Genomic DNA, 12,577 nt, shown 5'->3' with positions numbered 1-12,577 from the left:
CGAGGGTGCTGTGCTCTGTAACTCGACGGGGACAACACTCGAGGGTGCTGTGCTCTGTAACTCGACGGGGACAGCACTCGAGGGTGCTGTGCTCTGTAACTCGACGGGACAGCACTCGAGGGTGCTGTGCTCTGTAACTCCCATGGTCACCATGAGTCAAAATGGCCTCCGAGGCAGCAGCAGCCTTTACCACATCGCCGTCCTCCTCGGAATAAGTTAAATGGGCCACTAATAGAGACCAGAACTTGGTCAAACCCAGGCACCAGTGAAATCACTATCACGTCAACAGTTGCCTCCGTCATCAGTCCTTAAGAAGCCCTTAAGGCTCTTTCCCTTACCTCAGATGTTCTCCTTAATAGCAGTGTTGTTGTCCACCTGAAGGGTTTCAGAAGATATGTGAACCTCCCATGCCCCTGGGTCCCTAGCAGGCACAAGTCTTCATGGAAGCCCTACGGGGAACCTCGGGCAGAATGTGAGTTGGAGAGTCGCTGCTTAGTATTCCCAAAGGATCTACCCAGACCTCAGGAGAACCAGTAAATCTGTCCTGGGAGAAGTACAGCCAGAGTGCCCCGTAGAGGCCAGGAGGGCGAGACTGGGTCTTGAGCACTTTGGACAGGTTATGAGAAGGACCATTCCCTAGAGGCAACGACATCATGCTTGCTGAAGCAGACGGGTGGCAAAAAGAGAGGAATGGAACTGAGTGGACACAGTAGCTGCAACAGTGGGTGCAAGCCTAAGGACAGTGGCAGTGTTTCCTTCGGTTGTGTGGCTGCGACTGCTTGGAATTCCACACGAAGGCAGGCCCATTTGTGAAGTAAAAACTCACTGCTTATGGGGGGATGTTCTGAAATTGATGTAGAAATGATTGCACAACTCTTGATACGACTGAACTATTGGATTGTATGGCATCTATATAGTATGTGCTAATAAAACTGTTGTCAACAAAAGCCCGCACTGCTTCATTTAAAAAATGGTGGTAGCTTATAAAACGTAGGCATGTACGATTAAAACTCCTAGGCATCGGATATGCTGACAGCTTAGGCACCTACGAGGTTAATTGCCGTAAGCCTCTACCTCCTGGCTTCACTGAGAAACCTTTGGTTAGTAGTGTATCTTTCTAGGGACTGAGAAGACACAAGCTTGTTGGCCCACCAAGGCACAACTGGTGGCTCTCCTGTGGGAGCAGAGAAGGAAAGGGCGTCCAGAAAGGAAGAGTAGAAGGAATGTGTGGCTAATGGTCTTCGAGAATAATTGGCGTCTTCTCCAAGATCACATGGACTGGATGCATCTGGAAAGATTTTGATCAAAGATCCTACAGAAGAATCTTGATCAGGGGGAGGGAGATGCAGAGCAAAATTTCAAATACTCATGGACTCCAGAATTCCAGAAGGCTCAATGAACCCCAGAAACGATTGTCCCAAGATTACCCTTAGACCTTAAAGCACAAGTATCTCCTCCCCTCCAGCCCCTGGCTGCTTCTTAAAACCAAACAAGGTTAGCTGAAATAGTAAGGAACACCTGCCTTGAGCGCCAAGCTCTTTCCAAACTAGACAGCATTGAGTGGCAATAGCCACCTGCAGGATGCTGTGGAACCTCCTGGGGCAGGGCGTTCATGAGGGAGCAACAACACAGAGGGGGAGAATGGAGGCAGGTCTGGAAGAATGGGAGCCATGTCACTGCCCTGTTGCTGTGGAATCGGTGTGCGTCTTGCTGCGTGGGTTATGTACATCAACAAGACAACAGCGTGTGTTTCTGAGAGCTCGCTGCCTTGAACAACCAGCTGGTGCAGGCCTTCCATGGTGGGCTCCAGGGAGGTGGCGTGTGTGCATGCTCCAGGCAGATACTAAACTCACGGGCCCAAACTCATGACCCAAATGGAACATTTGCAATGAGACCCAAATAAAACAAAACCTCACTGCCGTGGAGTCTGTGCTGACTCATGGTGACTCTGTCGGACAGGGTAGCACTGCCCTGTAAGTTCTGAGACTGTACATCTACCAGAGTAGACGGTCCCATCTTTCTCCCACAGAGTTACCGCCGATCTCCAACTGTTGACCTTTACAGTTAAGAGCCCGACATGGCACTGCCATGCCACCAAGGCTCCTCAGTAAGACACGTGGTTTGATCTCCAGCAAAGCCAGGACATCATAAGGCTCCTTATCCACAAGTACAGGGATGAGGATTCATAACGAGCATTGGGAGTTAACTTCCAATCCATGACACCAGGGCAAAGCTCCAGTCTGCAACTTTCCCTGACTGGCTCCAGGGAGGAGCTGTCTGTGGACAGGTGTACCTCCATCCTCACCCCTTAGACTGGGGTTCCTCCACAGACGTGGTGCACGCAGGTCCTCCTGACGATGGTGAGCGACTCTGGGGCGATTGCTCTCCCGCAGTTCTCAAAGGGCTTGACATGGCTTTTACAAACAAACGCACAGGACGCATCCACTAGACATTTTGCCATGTGAGTGCAAGAGTGCGGGTGGCTGACAGGGCATGGCGCCATGCTCCACATCATTGCTCCTCAGGATGGTGAGCAGAACCACAGAGGCCTCCCTTCACACCTGCTGTTGAGCGCGCCAGCCAACCATTTCCGACTCAGGGACCCTGTAGGGCACAGCAGTGTTCATGGAAACAGGGAGTGGGGCCAAGGATGGGCTCAAAGAGTGGACGTTTTGATTGGCAGCTGTGATGGTCAGGTATCCTGTTGGCTCGGCTGGGCCAGGATGCCTCACGATATGATCCGACGCAGTGTGAGTGGTGTTGCTTTTGTTAGATGCCATCGAGTCAACTCCGACCCCCAGCGACCCTCCCTCAGCACAACAGAACAAAGCACTGCATGGACTGCTAAAAAGAACAAACGCTTCTGCATGGGGAGAAGTACGGTCCGAAGGCTCCCCTAGAGGCAAGGCGGGGGAGACACGGGCTCACATGCTGTGGACACATTGTTAGGAGAGACCAGTCCCTGGAGAAGGACCTCATGCTTGGCAAAGCAGAACGAGGTGAGCTAACACAGCGGGTTCGGGCAGAGGAACAATGGTGAGGATGATGGGACTGGACACCCACCCACCTCTGCAGCCACCCCACCAAGACTCAAGAGGGAGAGCACCACCGGTCACCCAGCATTACTCACAATAGCCAAAGGGTGGAGACTTCCAAGCGCCCGCCAGCACACTAAGAAGGTGCATTGTGGTCTGTAAAGACCATAGGGATCATCCATCCCCAAGGAGAGATAGGGAGCCCTGGTGGAGGAGTGCTTACACACTGGCTGCTAACCACAGCGTCAGCAGTTCAAGACCACCAGACACTCCACTGGAGAAAGAGGAGGCTCTGTACTCCGGTAAAGAGCTACATTCTCGGAAGCCCACAGGGCTACCCTGTTGCTATGAGACGAAATGGGTTTGATGGCAATGAGTGTGGGTTGGGTTAGGAGGTTCTGACCCGCATTCCCACATGATGAGCCTTGGGAAGCTTCCGCTGAGTGGAACAAGTCAGACAAATAGTGTGTGGCCGCTCTTGTAGGAGGCAGCTGGAACGGCCAAAGCACAGGGACGGGAAGTATATTAGGCAGTCACCAGAGTCGGGGGGTGAGGGAACGGGGGGGGGCAGTTATTGTTTGAGTGGCCCTGAGCTTCTGTTTGGGGTGATGAACACCATTTGCAAACAGACGGAGGTGTTGGTCGGCCAGCATGGGGGAAGTCAGGAATGTCACAGATGAAACGGCTAATGTTTTGTTCTGCGTTGCCCACTGCAATATGTTCTAAATCTGAATAGATATCTAGTATAAGGCACAAAAGGATAGCACAAGAGGAAGAAGGAATCAGGTCAGTGAAAATAGGAAAATTAAAGAATTAAGGATTGAGATCAGCTCTGAAGTTAGCCTCTGTAAGAATCTTATGAATTGCTAGGGGTGGCATAAATTTGGCCCTGAGCTTCCTAGCAGCCCAAGCAAAGAGGGGAATACTCTCCTTTTCACAATTATCAGACCCGCCCCCCCCCCCCAACCACCTACCCAACAAGGCAAATCCACTGCTATCAAATCTATTCTGACTCATAGTGACTTCATAGAGTGCTTACGGCCTCAACTTCTTTCCAAGGAGCCACTGGTGGGTGTGAACTGCTGACCTTGTGGTTGGGTGCGCTGTGCTTCCCCGACAGCACTGTCCCCGAGTCAGATGAGAGCCAATGCTGGCGTCGAAGTGAACTGTCTGCACGATGCTTCAGAGAGAAGAGGCGATCTCAGCTGGTGGCATATATGCCAAACCCCGTTTTTACCGAACGAAAACAATTCTGCCAGGGACCCTCCCAATAATCTGAAGGCAAAAGGATCAACCTGGGAATTAGTGGGAAAAACAATCACCCCAAACCTCATGTTAATTACCTCCTCTCCAACTGAGGTTCGAATCTATCAAGACATTATGAACAAGAAAAACAAAACGAACCTAAAATTGCACTAAGTGCACATTGGCCAACCCACTGCTGTGCGGTCCACACTGAGGCCTTACGGGACATCGTAGAACTGCCAACACACTCTCCAGATGCAGCAGGTCTGCTTCTGACTCCAAGCCACCCTGAGGGACCGCGTGGGTCAGCCCCACGTATTGGTGAGGCTCACTCTTCCCGGAAGTAGACGGCCACACCTGGAGTGGCCGGAGGGCTCAAAGGCAGTGAGGTTTGCAGGCCGGTCAGTGCACTCAGAGGGCTCCGTTACTGTACTTCGTCTGGACCGGTGGAAGTTCTTTTTCCGAGAGGGCAGGCCCCCCAAGATGGAGTGGCTCACCTCATCAGTCTCAGAAAGCCCTACGTCCTTGCACTGCGTTGGCGTGGAAACACTGAAGTCCTGAGAACCAGCCTCGTCACCTTCTACTCGACAGAGTGAGTCGGTGCCAACTGGAACTGCCCCCTCTGAGTTTCTGAGACTGCAGCTCTTTACCGAGGAGAAAGCCTGGGCATTCTCTGGGGCAGCAGCTGGTAGCTTCAAACCGCTGACCTTGCAGTTAATAATCCAACGAGTAGCCAGCCCATGATGCTGCCAGGCCTCCTGCCATCTCATTCACACTCCTGCACCAGTCCCCGGTCTACACCCCGTCCCTCCCACCACCACCCCAATCTCCGACTCTTGACTGGGTTTATATCTACGTCTCCTGCCGGGCCTCATGGCAGGCACACGCCCCAAACCACAGACATGGAAAATCAGCTTCTGCTCAAGAGCCCACGTGACCCTGAGGCTCAGGCTGGGTCTCCTGGTCTCTCCGGGTTCTCCTGCCCAGGCCTCTGCACCAGCACATCCACTCTGGCTGAGGACAGCCGGCGCATCCAGAGCTCTGCTCCAAAGGGCTGCCTGTGGCTGTTTGGGAAGTAAATCACCAGGCCTGTCTTCTGATGGCCTCGAACCCTGCCCTTCGGATCAGCAGCCCTGGCACGCTCACCGTCAGCGCTGAGGCAGGGGAGGGACGCTCCTGGGCTCTGAGCCAACGCAGGATTCCTTAAGCACCACAGCGCCAGGCCCTGCGTGGGCTGAGTGGAGCACTTTGGAAAGGGACAGGCTGTGCAGTCCTGGCTGCCCCCTGCCCCTCTCCCTCCCTCCCCCATCCCCTTGTAAACCTGCTCATTCTAGAAAGCCTTCATGCAGAGCAAATGTTGCAAAGACGTGGCCAAACTCTGACCCAACAGAGGCCTTGGGTGGACAAGGAAGCAGTGGAAGAGCCCGCCTGCTGAGCAAACAGAGTGGACTGCTGGGGGCCCAGGGCTCTGGCCCTCAGCTCCTCATTGGACTCCAAGCTTTGGGGTGAGGAAATGAATGGGTGGTGCCCTTTCCTCCATACATCCCCAATCCCAAGCCAGCTCATCTGCCCAAGGCGGGAAGCAGCCCCTGCCCCCAAACCCGTCCACCCTGACTCCCATAGCCCCGCGTCCACCACTCAGGGAAATGGGTACCTAATCTTCACTCCCCAGCCTGGACCCCTGTGGGGTACGGACTTGTCACGTGATTTCATCCATAGTCCTCAGAGTGAAGATCACCTGAGGGGAAGGACTTTAAAATCCCCATTTTTGTTTTTTGTTTGTTTTTTGGTTTATTAAAAGATCATTAGGGAGGGTGGGTTGGAAAGGGGGAAGCAATTACAAGGATCTACATACAACCTCCCTGGGGGACGGACAACAGAAAACTGGCTGAAGAGAGACGTTGGACAGGGCAAGATATGCCAAAATAATAATTTATAAATTATCAAGGGTTCATGAGGGAGTGGGCATGGGGAATGAGCTGATGCCAGGGACTTAGGTAGAGAGCAAAGGTATTGAGAATGTTGAGGGCAATGAATGTACACATATGCTTTACATAGTAGATGTAGGTATGGATTGTGATAAGAGTTGTATGAGCCCCTAATAAAATGATTTTTTAAAAGATCATTTTTTGGGGGGCTCTTACAGCTCTTATCACAAGCAATACATCAATTGTATCGAGCATATTTATACATATGTTGCCATCATTATTTTCTAGACATTTACTTTCTATTGAGCCCTTGGTATCAGCTCCTCTTTTTTCCCTCCCTCCCACCTCCACCTTTGTGACCCCTTGGTAAATTATAAATGATTATTATTTTCAGATCTTACACGGACCACTGTCTCCCTTCCCCCATGGTTTGGGGCGGGTGGGGTGGTGGTTATATATTGATCATTGCAGTCGGTTCCCTCTTCCTCTTCCCCACCTTCCCCCACCCTGCTGGTATCGCTACTCCCATCCCTCTTTCTGGATTCCAAATGATCTCTAATCTGTACCTGTGCACGTGCTTCGGTCTAGTCCACAGTGAAAGGCAGGACTGGGGTCATGATAGAGGTGGTGAGCAAGCCTCAAGGAGCCAGAGGAAAATTGTGTGTTTCATCCGTGCTATACTGCACCCTGGTTGGCTCATCCCCTCCTTGTGACCCTTGTATGCTCCAACCTGTCTCGTCCTCAACAATATGGTTTCTGTTTGTTTATTTGTTTGTTTGCTTTGGGTCTTCTGATGCCTATTACCCAGTCCCTGTGACACCTCATGAGCCCCATTTTGAAGTTGTGTAAGGAAGTGCTGGCCGACCGAGCCCCATCTTTCCTGCTTGGGACATCACCTTCATTCTGAGGGAGGGCATGCGTGCTCTTGCCCCTGTACTGGAAATGTTTGTGGGATTTTCTCTCCATTGCCTCACCCAGGAAGGGGCATTTTCCAAAGGGCCCTCTGCTCTGGACCAACATCTGCCAATGGGTCCCATGTCCGGCTCCTCCGCCTGGCTGTGGACTTGGCCGCTCTCACTGTGCAAGCCTGCAGACCAGCCAAGGAGACAAAGACCCCTTCTGGCATCACAGTGCATCAGCCCTGATTAGCCCACAGCAAGCAAGCGAACACTGCTCGTCTTCGGAAGGGGTGACTGCCAGTTTGGTCCTCGGTCAGAGAAGAAACCAAGTAGGAGATAGGTTTAAATAGAAATAATTTAAAACCCTGCACCCAACGATGACTTCCAGAAACGTGGGAGACCTGTGGGAGCCACTCTCGCCATGGTTGCACGCTGGCATGGCCATGCCCAGTGCAGAAGTGACGGCCATCCAGGGAGAGGTGGATCTGAAGCCAGCCAGGGGCAGTGGGTCACAGACAAGGGACCCTAGTGTCTCCCAGGGCTAAGCATTGGTCTGTCCACTGCAAGATCGATGGTTCAACCTACCAGCTACTCAGGAGAAAGATGAGGCTCTGTGCCTGTAAGCACTTCCTGCCTCTGAACCCCTGGCTGTGGTTGCTATGGGTCAGAATCAACTCGATGGAAGCAGGTTTGGTTTTTGGTGGCACAATGTTTAAGCACACGGCTACTAACAAGAAGGTCGGCGGTTTGAACCCACCTATCGGCTGCAGAGGAAAAAGCAGAGGCTGTCTGCTCCTGTATAGATGTACGGCCTCAGAAACCCTGTTGAGCCTGGTTCCCTGGGTCCTATCTGGAAGCCTGGGGTTGGAATTGACTCGACGGCAGCAGGACTACTTTGGGTTTTGGTCATCTGACACTCGCTGATGTCCTACACATGTATTTACAAACCAAACCAATTCCATTAAAATCCCAGGGTTCCTGGTGGCAGTACATTAACCTGGGAGCTCCCAGAGCATCAAGCCAGGTTCAGAGGCATGCATGAGACAAGGGACAGGGACGTCAGTGCTGACATCATATGGGCCTTAGTTAAAGGTAAAGAACACCAGAGAGATGTGGCCTGTATGCAATTGGCTACGCAAAAGCGTTCACCTGTGTGGGTCATGACGTCTCACGGCGTGGGGACAGTAGTTAATGCTGACAAATGGCAGCAGTTCAGCTAACCAGGCCTTCTCTGTGCACCCCTAGGCTTCCCAGAAGGCCATGTGGGCACACATTCCAGGCCGGACCACACTGAATGCTTCGTCCAGTCCAGTCCCTCCAGTAACGGTGACCTCACCAAGGGCGCCTGGGGTTATGTGTGGGGCGGCTAACTGGAAAGTCGGCCATTGGAAACCGCCAGCCTCTCCAGGGGGAAAAGACAAGGCTTTCAGCTCCCATAAAGACTGAGTCTCAGAAACCCACAGGGGCAGTGCTACCCTGTCCTGTGGGTCATTGTGAGTCTGCGTGGGCATCAACTCCATGGCAGTGAATGCGGGTTTTTTGGAATGTCATAGTGTAAATAGATTCGATAGCCACCTCACCCAAAGTCTCTTGTTAACTCTAATGAAAACAGCCCAAAGCCACCCCGCTTGTGTGTCTGTCTTGTCCTGCCAGTCACCCCTAGGTTTGGTCCTACTCTCCGGTCTGTAAGCCTCCCAGTACAAATTCACTGAGGCCCCTCTGATGGGCTCCAGGTATGTTTCCTGAGTCTCTACCTTTAGAACCTCTCTCCCTCTTTGGGGCGTGAACCCGAACAAATGGGGATTCCAAAGCACATTATTATGCCCCTGGAGAGCCCATCACGGACCAAGAGGTAGTGGTTCAAACAGAGCGCAGGGCTCCGCGTGGTTTACACTCAGCGAGGGTGTATGTCAGGGCTGTTCCTCTCACCACCCAAATCATGAGACTCTGGGCTATATGAAGAAAAACGTGGCATCAGAATTGGAGGGAAGCTTATTAGCAACATGCAAGGTGCAGATGATAAAGCCTTGCTCGCTGAAGTCAAAGAGCGCGTGAAGCACTTGCTGACGAAGATCGAGGACTGCCGTCCTCAGTACGGACAATGATTCAATGCAAGACAACGCCTGGACCAACAGACAACTTCACCATAGACAGGGAAAAGACGGACGCTGTCAAAGATTTCTTCTTGCTTGGATGGACAATTGGTGGTCATGGAAGCAGTCGACAAGAGATCAGCAATGCAGCGCAATGGACGGCCCTGTTGTCCGAGACCTCTTTGAACTGGTGAAGAGCAAATACATCTTTAAGGACTAAGGTGTGCCTGACCCCAAGCCATGGCATTTTCAATTGACTCGTGCAAGCGGAAGCTGGACAATGAATAAGGAAGACTGGAGCATTTTGGTGTTGGTGAAGACTCATTGAGAATTTTGAATAACTGGAGACTTTTGGTGTTGGTGAAGAAAGCACCATGCATGCCGAGAGAATAGACAAATCCTCCTTGGAAGTAGCACAGCCAGAATGTTCCGTGGAGGTAAAGATGGCGAGACTTCTCATGCGAACTTGGGATGTGTTATCCGGAGAGACCAGACCCTGAAGAAGGACGTCATGCCTGGTCACGTGGAGGGCCAGTGTGAAGAAGAGGAAGACTTTCAACAAGAAGGACTGACACAGGGGCAGTGGTGAGGGTGGCCCAGCACTGGGCGGTGTTTCATTCTGTGTCCACGGGCAACTGAGTCAGACCCTACTGGGCAGCACCAACAACGACGTCACAATTGTCATAAGAAGAAGCAGGCTGCTACTTTGGAACAGCCATTGAAGCACGATGACGAGAACGACGGTCTTACTATGTCCAAGATGCTCCCGTGCACCTGGGGAAACCCTGTCACCTTCTTATTCACAGAGGAGTCCGTCACGTCACGGACAGAGACACTCTCTGGATCGAGGGGCATCAGACCCAACACAAATCTAACAGTTCCGGTCCCACTCAGTCGGGAAGGCAGCACCTTTGGGCCCCAGGAAGGGCCAGCATCCGTGCCTGGGAGTGAGTCCCTGCGCCCACACTCCAGCTGCGCCCCAACAAATGCCAACTCTGTTCCTCCTGGAACCACAAGAGAGGGCTTGCCCTACGAAATCAGAATCACACCGCTGTCTTCGAGGCGTTTTCTCCTCTGTCCTGTTTTCGTTCCGCTCACAACAGCCACGTGCGCTGCCTCCGGCTTATCGCCTCCCTCTGAGAAACGCGATTCACAGCGAGCTGCCCGTGTGACGTCACCGGCCGGAACTGGCACCGTTTTTTGCCCTCTGTGGTATTTTTAAGAATCATGTGTCAATGTGCTTGCTACGATTGATGTATGAATTGTTATAAATGCTGTACGAGCCCCCAATTAAACGAAATACATTAAAAAGTTTTAAAAGAATCCTGTGTCTCAGTCTGGTTCTTAAAACCCCCTGTTCCGTTTGCTGTCAGAAGGTCGTGCCCTCGAATCCGCGGGTCTCTGTCTGAAAGAGCAATTTCACCTGCATGGCTTTAAGCCCCATGGCCTAGTAGAGACTGAGGAATTTTCAGAAGAATGCTGATTCTCTGAGGAAGATGCTCCAATCGGACGTCGCGGTGAATGACAGATCTGTGACGGGAAGATGGGCGGGAGCTCCTGGGTGGCCTCACCTTCATCAGCAAACGTCAGCGTGAGGACAGCGGAACCGCCTTTGAGCGATGAGTCATCCTGAGGCTGGCGTCTGTGGGTGGTGCCGACGGTCACGTGCCCGACTACTAAACAACAGGTGTGTCTTGGAAGAAGGCCAGTCGACCTGCTTCGGGAAGCCCCCAGCCTTGCAGGCCCCACGGAGCAGCTCCGCTCTGCACACCTGCAGTCGCCATGCGTCAGAATCACCTGCAGCGATGTGCTTATTGTCCGCTGTCAGGTGCCATGGAGGTGCCTCTGACCCTGTGACGTTGTATGTCTGTGGCTGACATTGCATATCATTATGAATCAGTGTGCCTGGTCCTGACAGTGGGAACGGCAAGCCCACCCATCTCACTGAGCTGCCTCAACTTTGCCAGGCAGCATGTCTTACGCTCCTTCGACAGCATGGAAAGGGCTATCAGCACACAAGAAACACCCGCACAGGACTCACAAAGCCCCACACAGGCCTCTGATGGACCCAGGGGAATGTTCTCACCAGGGGCCTCACCCAGTCTGTGGAAAACTGGACGGAAAAAGACTGCATTTCCCCCACAAGCATCGTGAAGCACCTGCAGCCGTCGCTTTCCAAAAGCAGCACCCATGTTCTGTGTTTGCTTGGCAATGTGGGGGCGGGCGCGGGACAGCATGAGCACAGGTAAATGGAGGGGCTGGAGGAGGTTGGCCCACCGAGGACTCGCATTGTTTGCCTAAATCGACAGCGAATCCGTGAGAGTTTGTGCAAAGGGGTGGCCTCCTTCCTTCGGGTCTCACAGATCCCCTGCTCCTGAGTCCAGCCACCTCTCTCCTGCTCCCATGCGTGGGAAACTCTCCCTTCCTCTCTGGCTGGCTCTCGGGCAGGTTCTTGCAGACTCCAGGCTGCAGGCTGGACTGTACGCGGAAAGGCACAGGGAGGGACAGGCTTCTGTTCTGTGTGCAGACTCAGGACTGACTGACAGACAACAACATGGAAGCACGAAGAACAGTCACTTGGGGAAATCCCTGACTTGAGTTCGTAAGCAGAGAGATGGAAAGGTAGGCAGTCTCCTAGGACGATGGAGGGCACCTCGACAGACGACAAACAGCAGGGTCAGGTGGGCAGACCTGGGCATTCTGGCATCCCGCAGGTGCAGAATCCTGGAGGGCATGTGGCCATCGGAGGGGGACTGGCAGGGCACCGGAAGAAGTGGTGACTGACCTGAGAGGTGAGCTTCTTCACTGATGGACAGACCACGTGGAGGGAAGCTCAGACTGGTCACACCTCCACCTCCGGAGACCCCTGAACGCCAACAGCAGGCTCCATTCGGAAATGGTTGTGAATGAAGGAAGCTGGGCTTGGCGTCAGGATCCCTGTCGGCTGCTGGGGGGTCAAGAGCCAGAGCTGTGCTGTCCATGAACTTCTGGGGACTCTGCTTGTGCACTGCTCCTGCGGACGGGAGGGAGAAGGCATCTCGCCCCTGCAGGGTCCTGAGACCTTTGCAGTTCACCAACCGAGCACGAAAACGGAGGACGCTAAACAGAAATCAGTATTCTTTTAAGTCAAACACAAACGCCAGGGACAGAAGCAGGGTTGCATATTGTGACATGCAGTAAATAACAACAAACTGTTTACAACGAAGGCCCCTGGTGGCCCTGTGGGATCAGGGTTGGGCTGCTAACTGGTAGGTCGGCTGTTCAAAACCACCGGTCACTCAGAGGGAGAAAGGGGAGGCAGGAGATTTGGAGATGTACAATCTCGGAAAACATAATTTAGGGCCACTCTAAGTCAGCATGGACTGGGTGGGAGGGGG

This window comes from Tenrec ecaudatus, chromosome 15, assembly GCF_050624435.1.
Source record: "Tenrec ecaudatus isolate mTenEca1 chromosome 15, mTenEca1.hap1, whole genome shotgun sequence".
Lineage (NCBI taxonomy): Eukaryota > Metazoa > Chordata > Mammalia > Afrosoricida > Tenrecidae > Tenrec > Tenrec ecaudatus.
Note: the sequence above shows the minus strand (reverse complement) of the source record.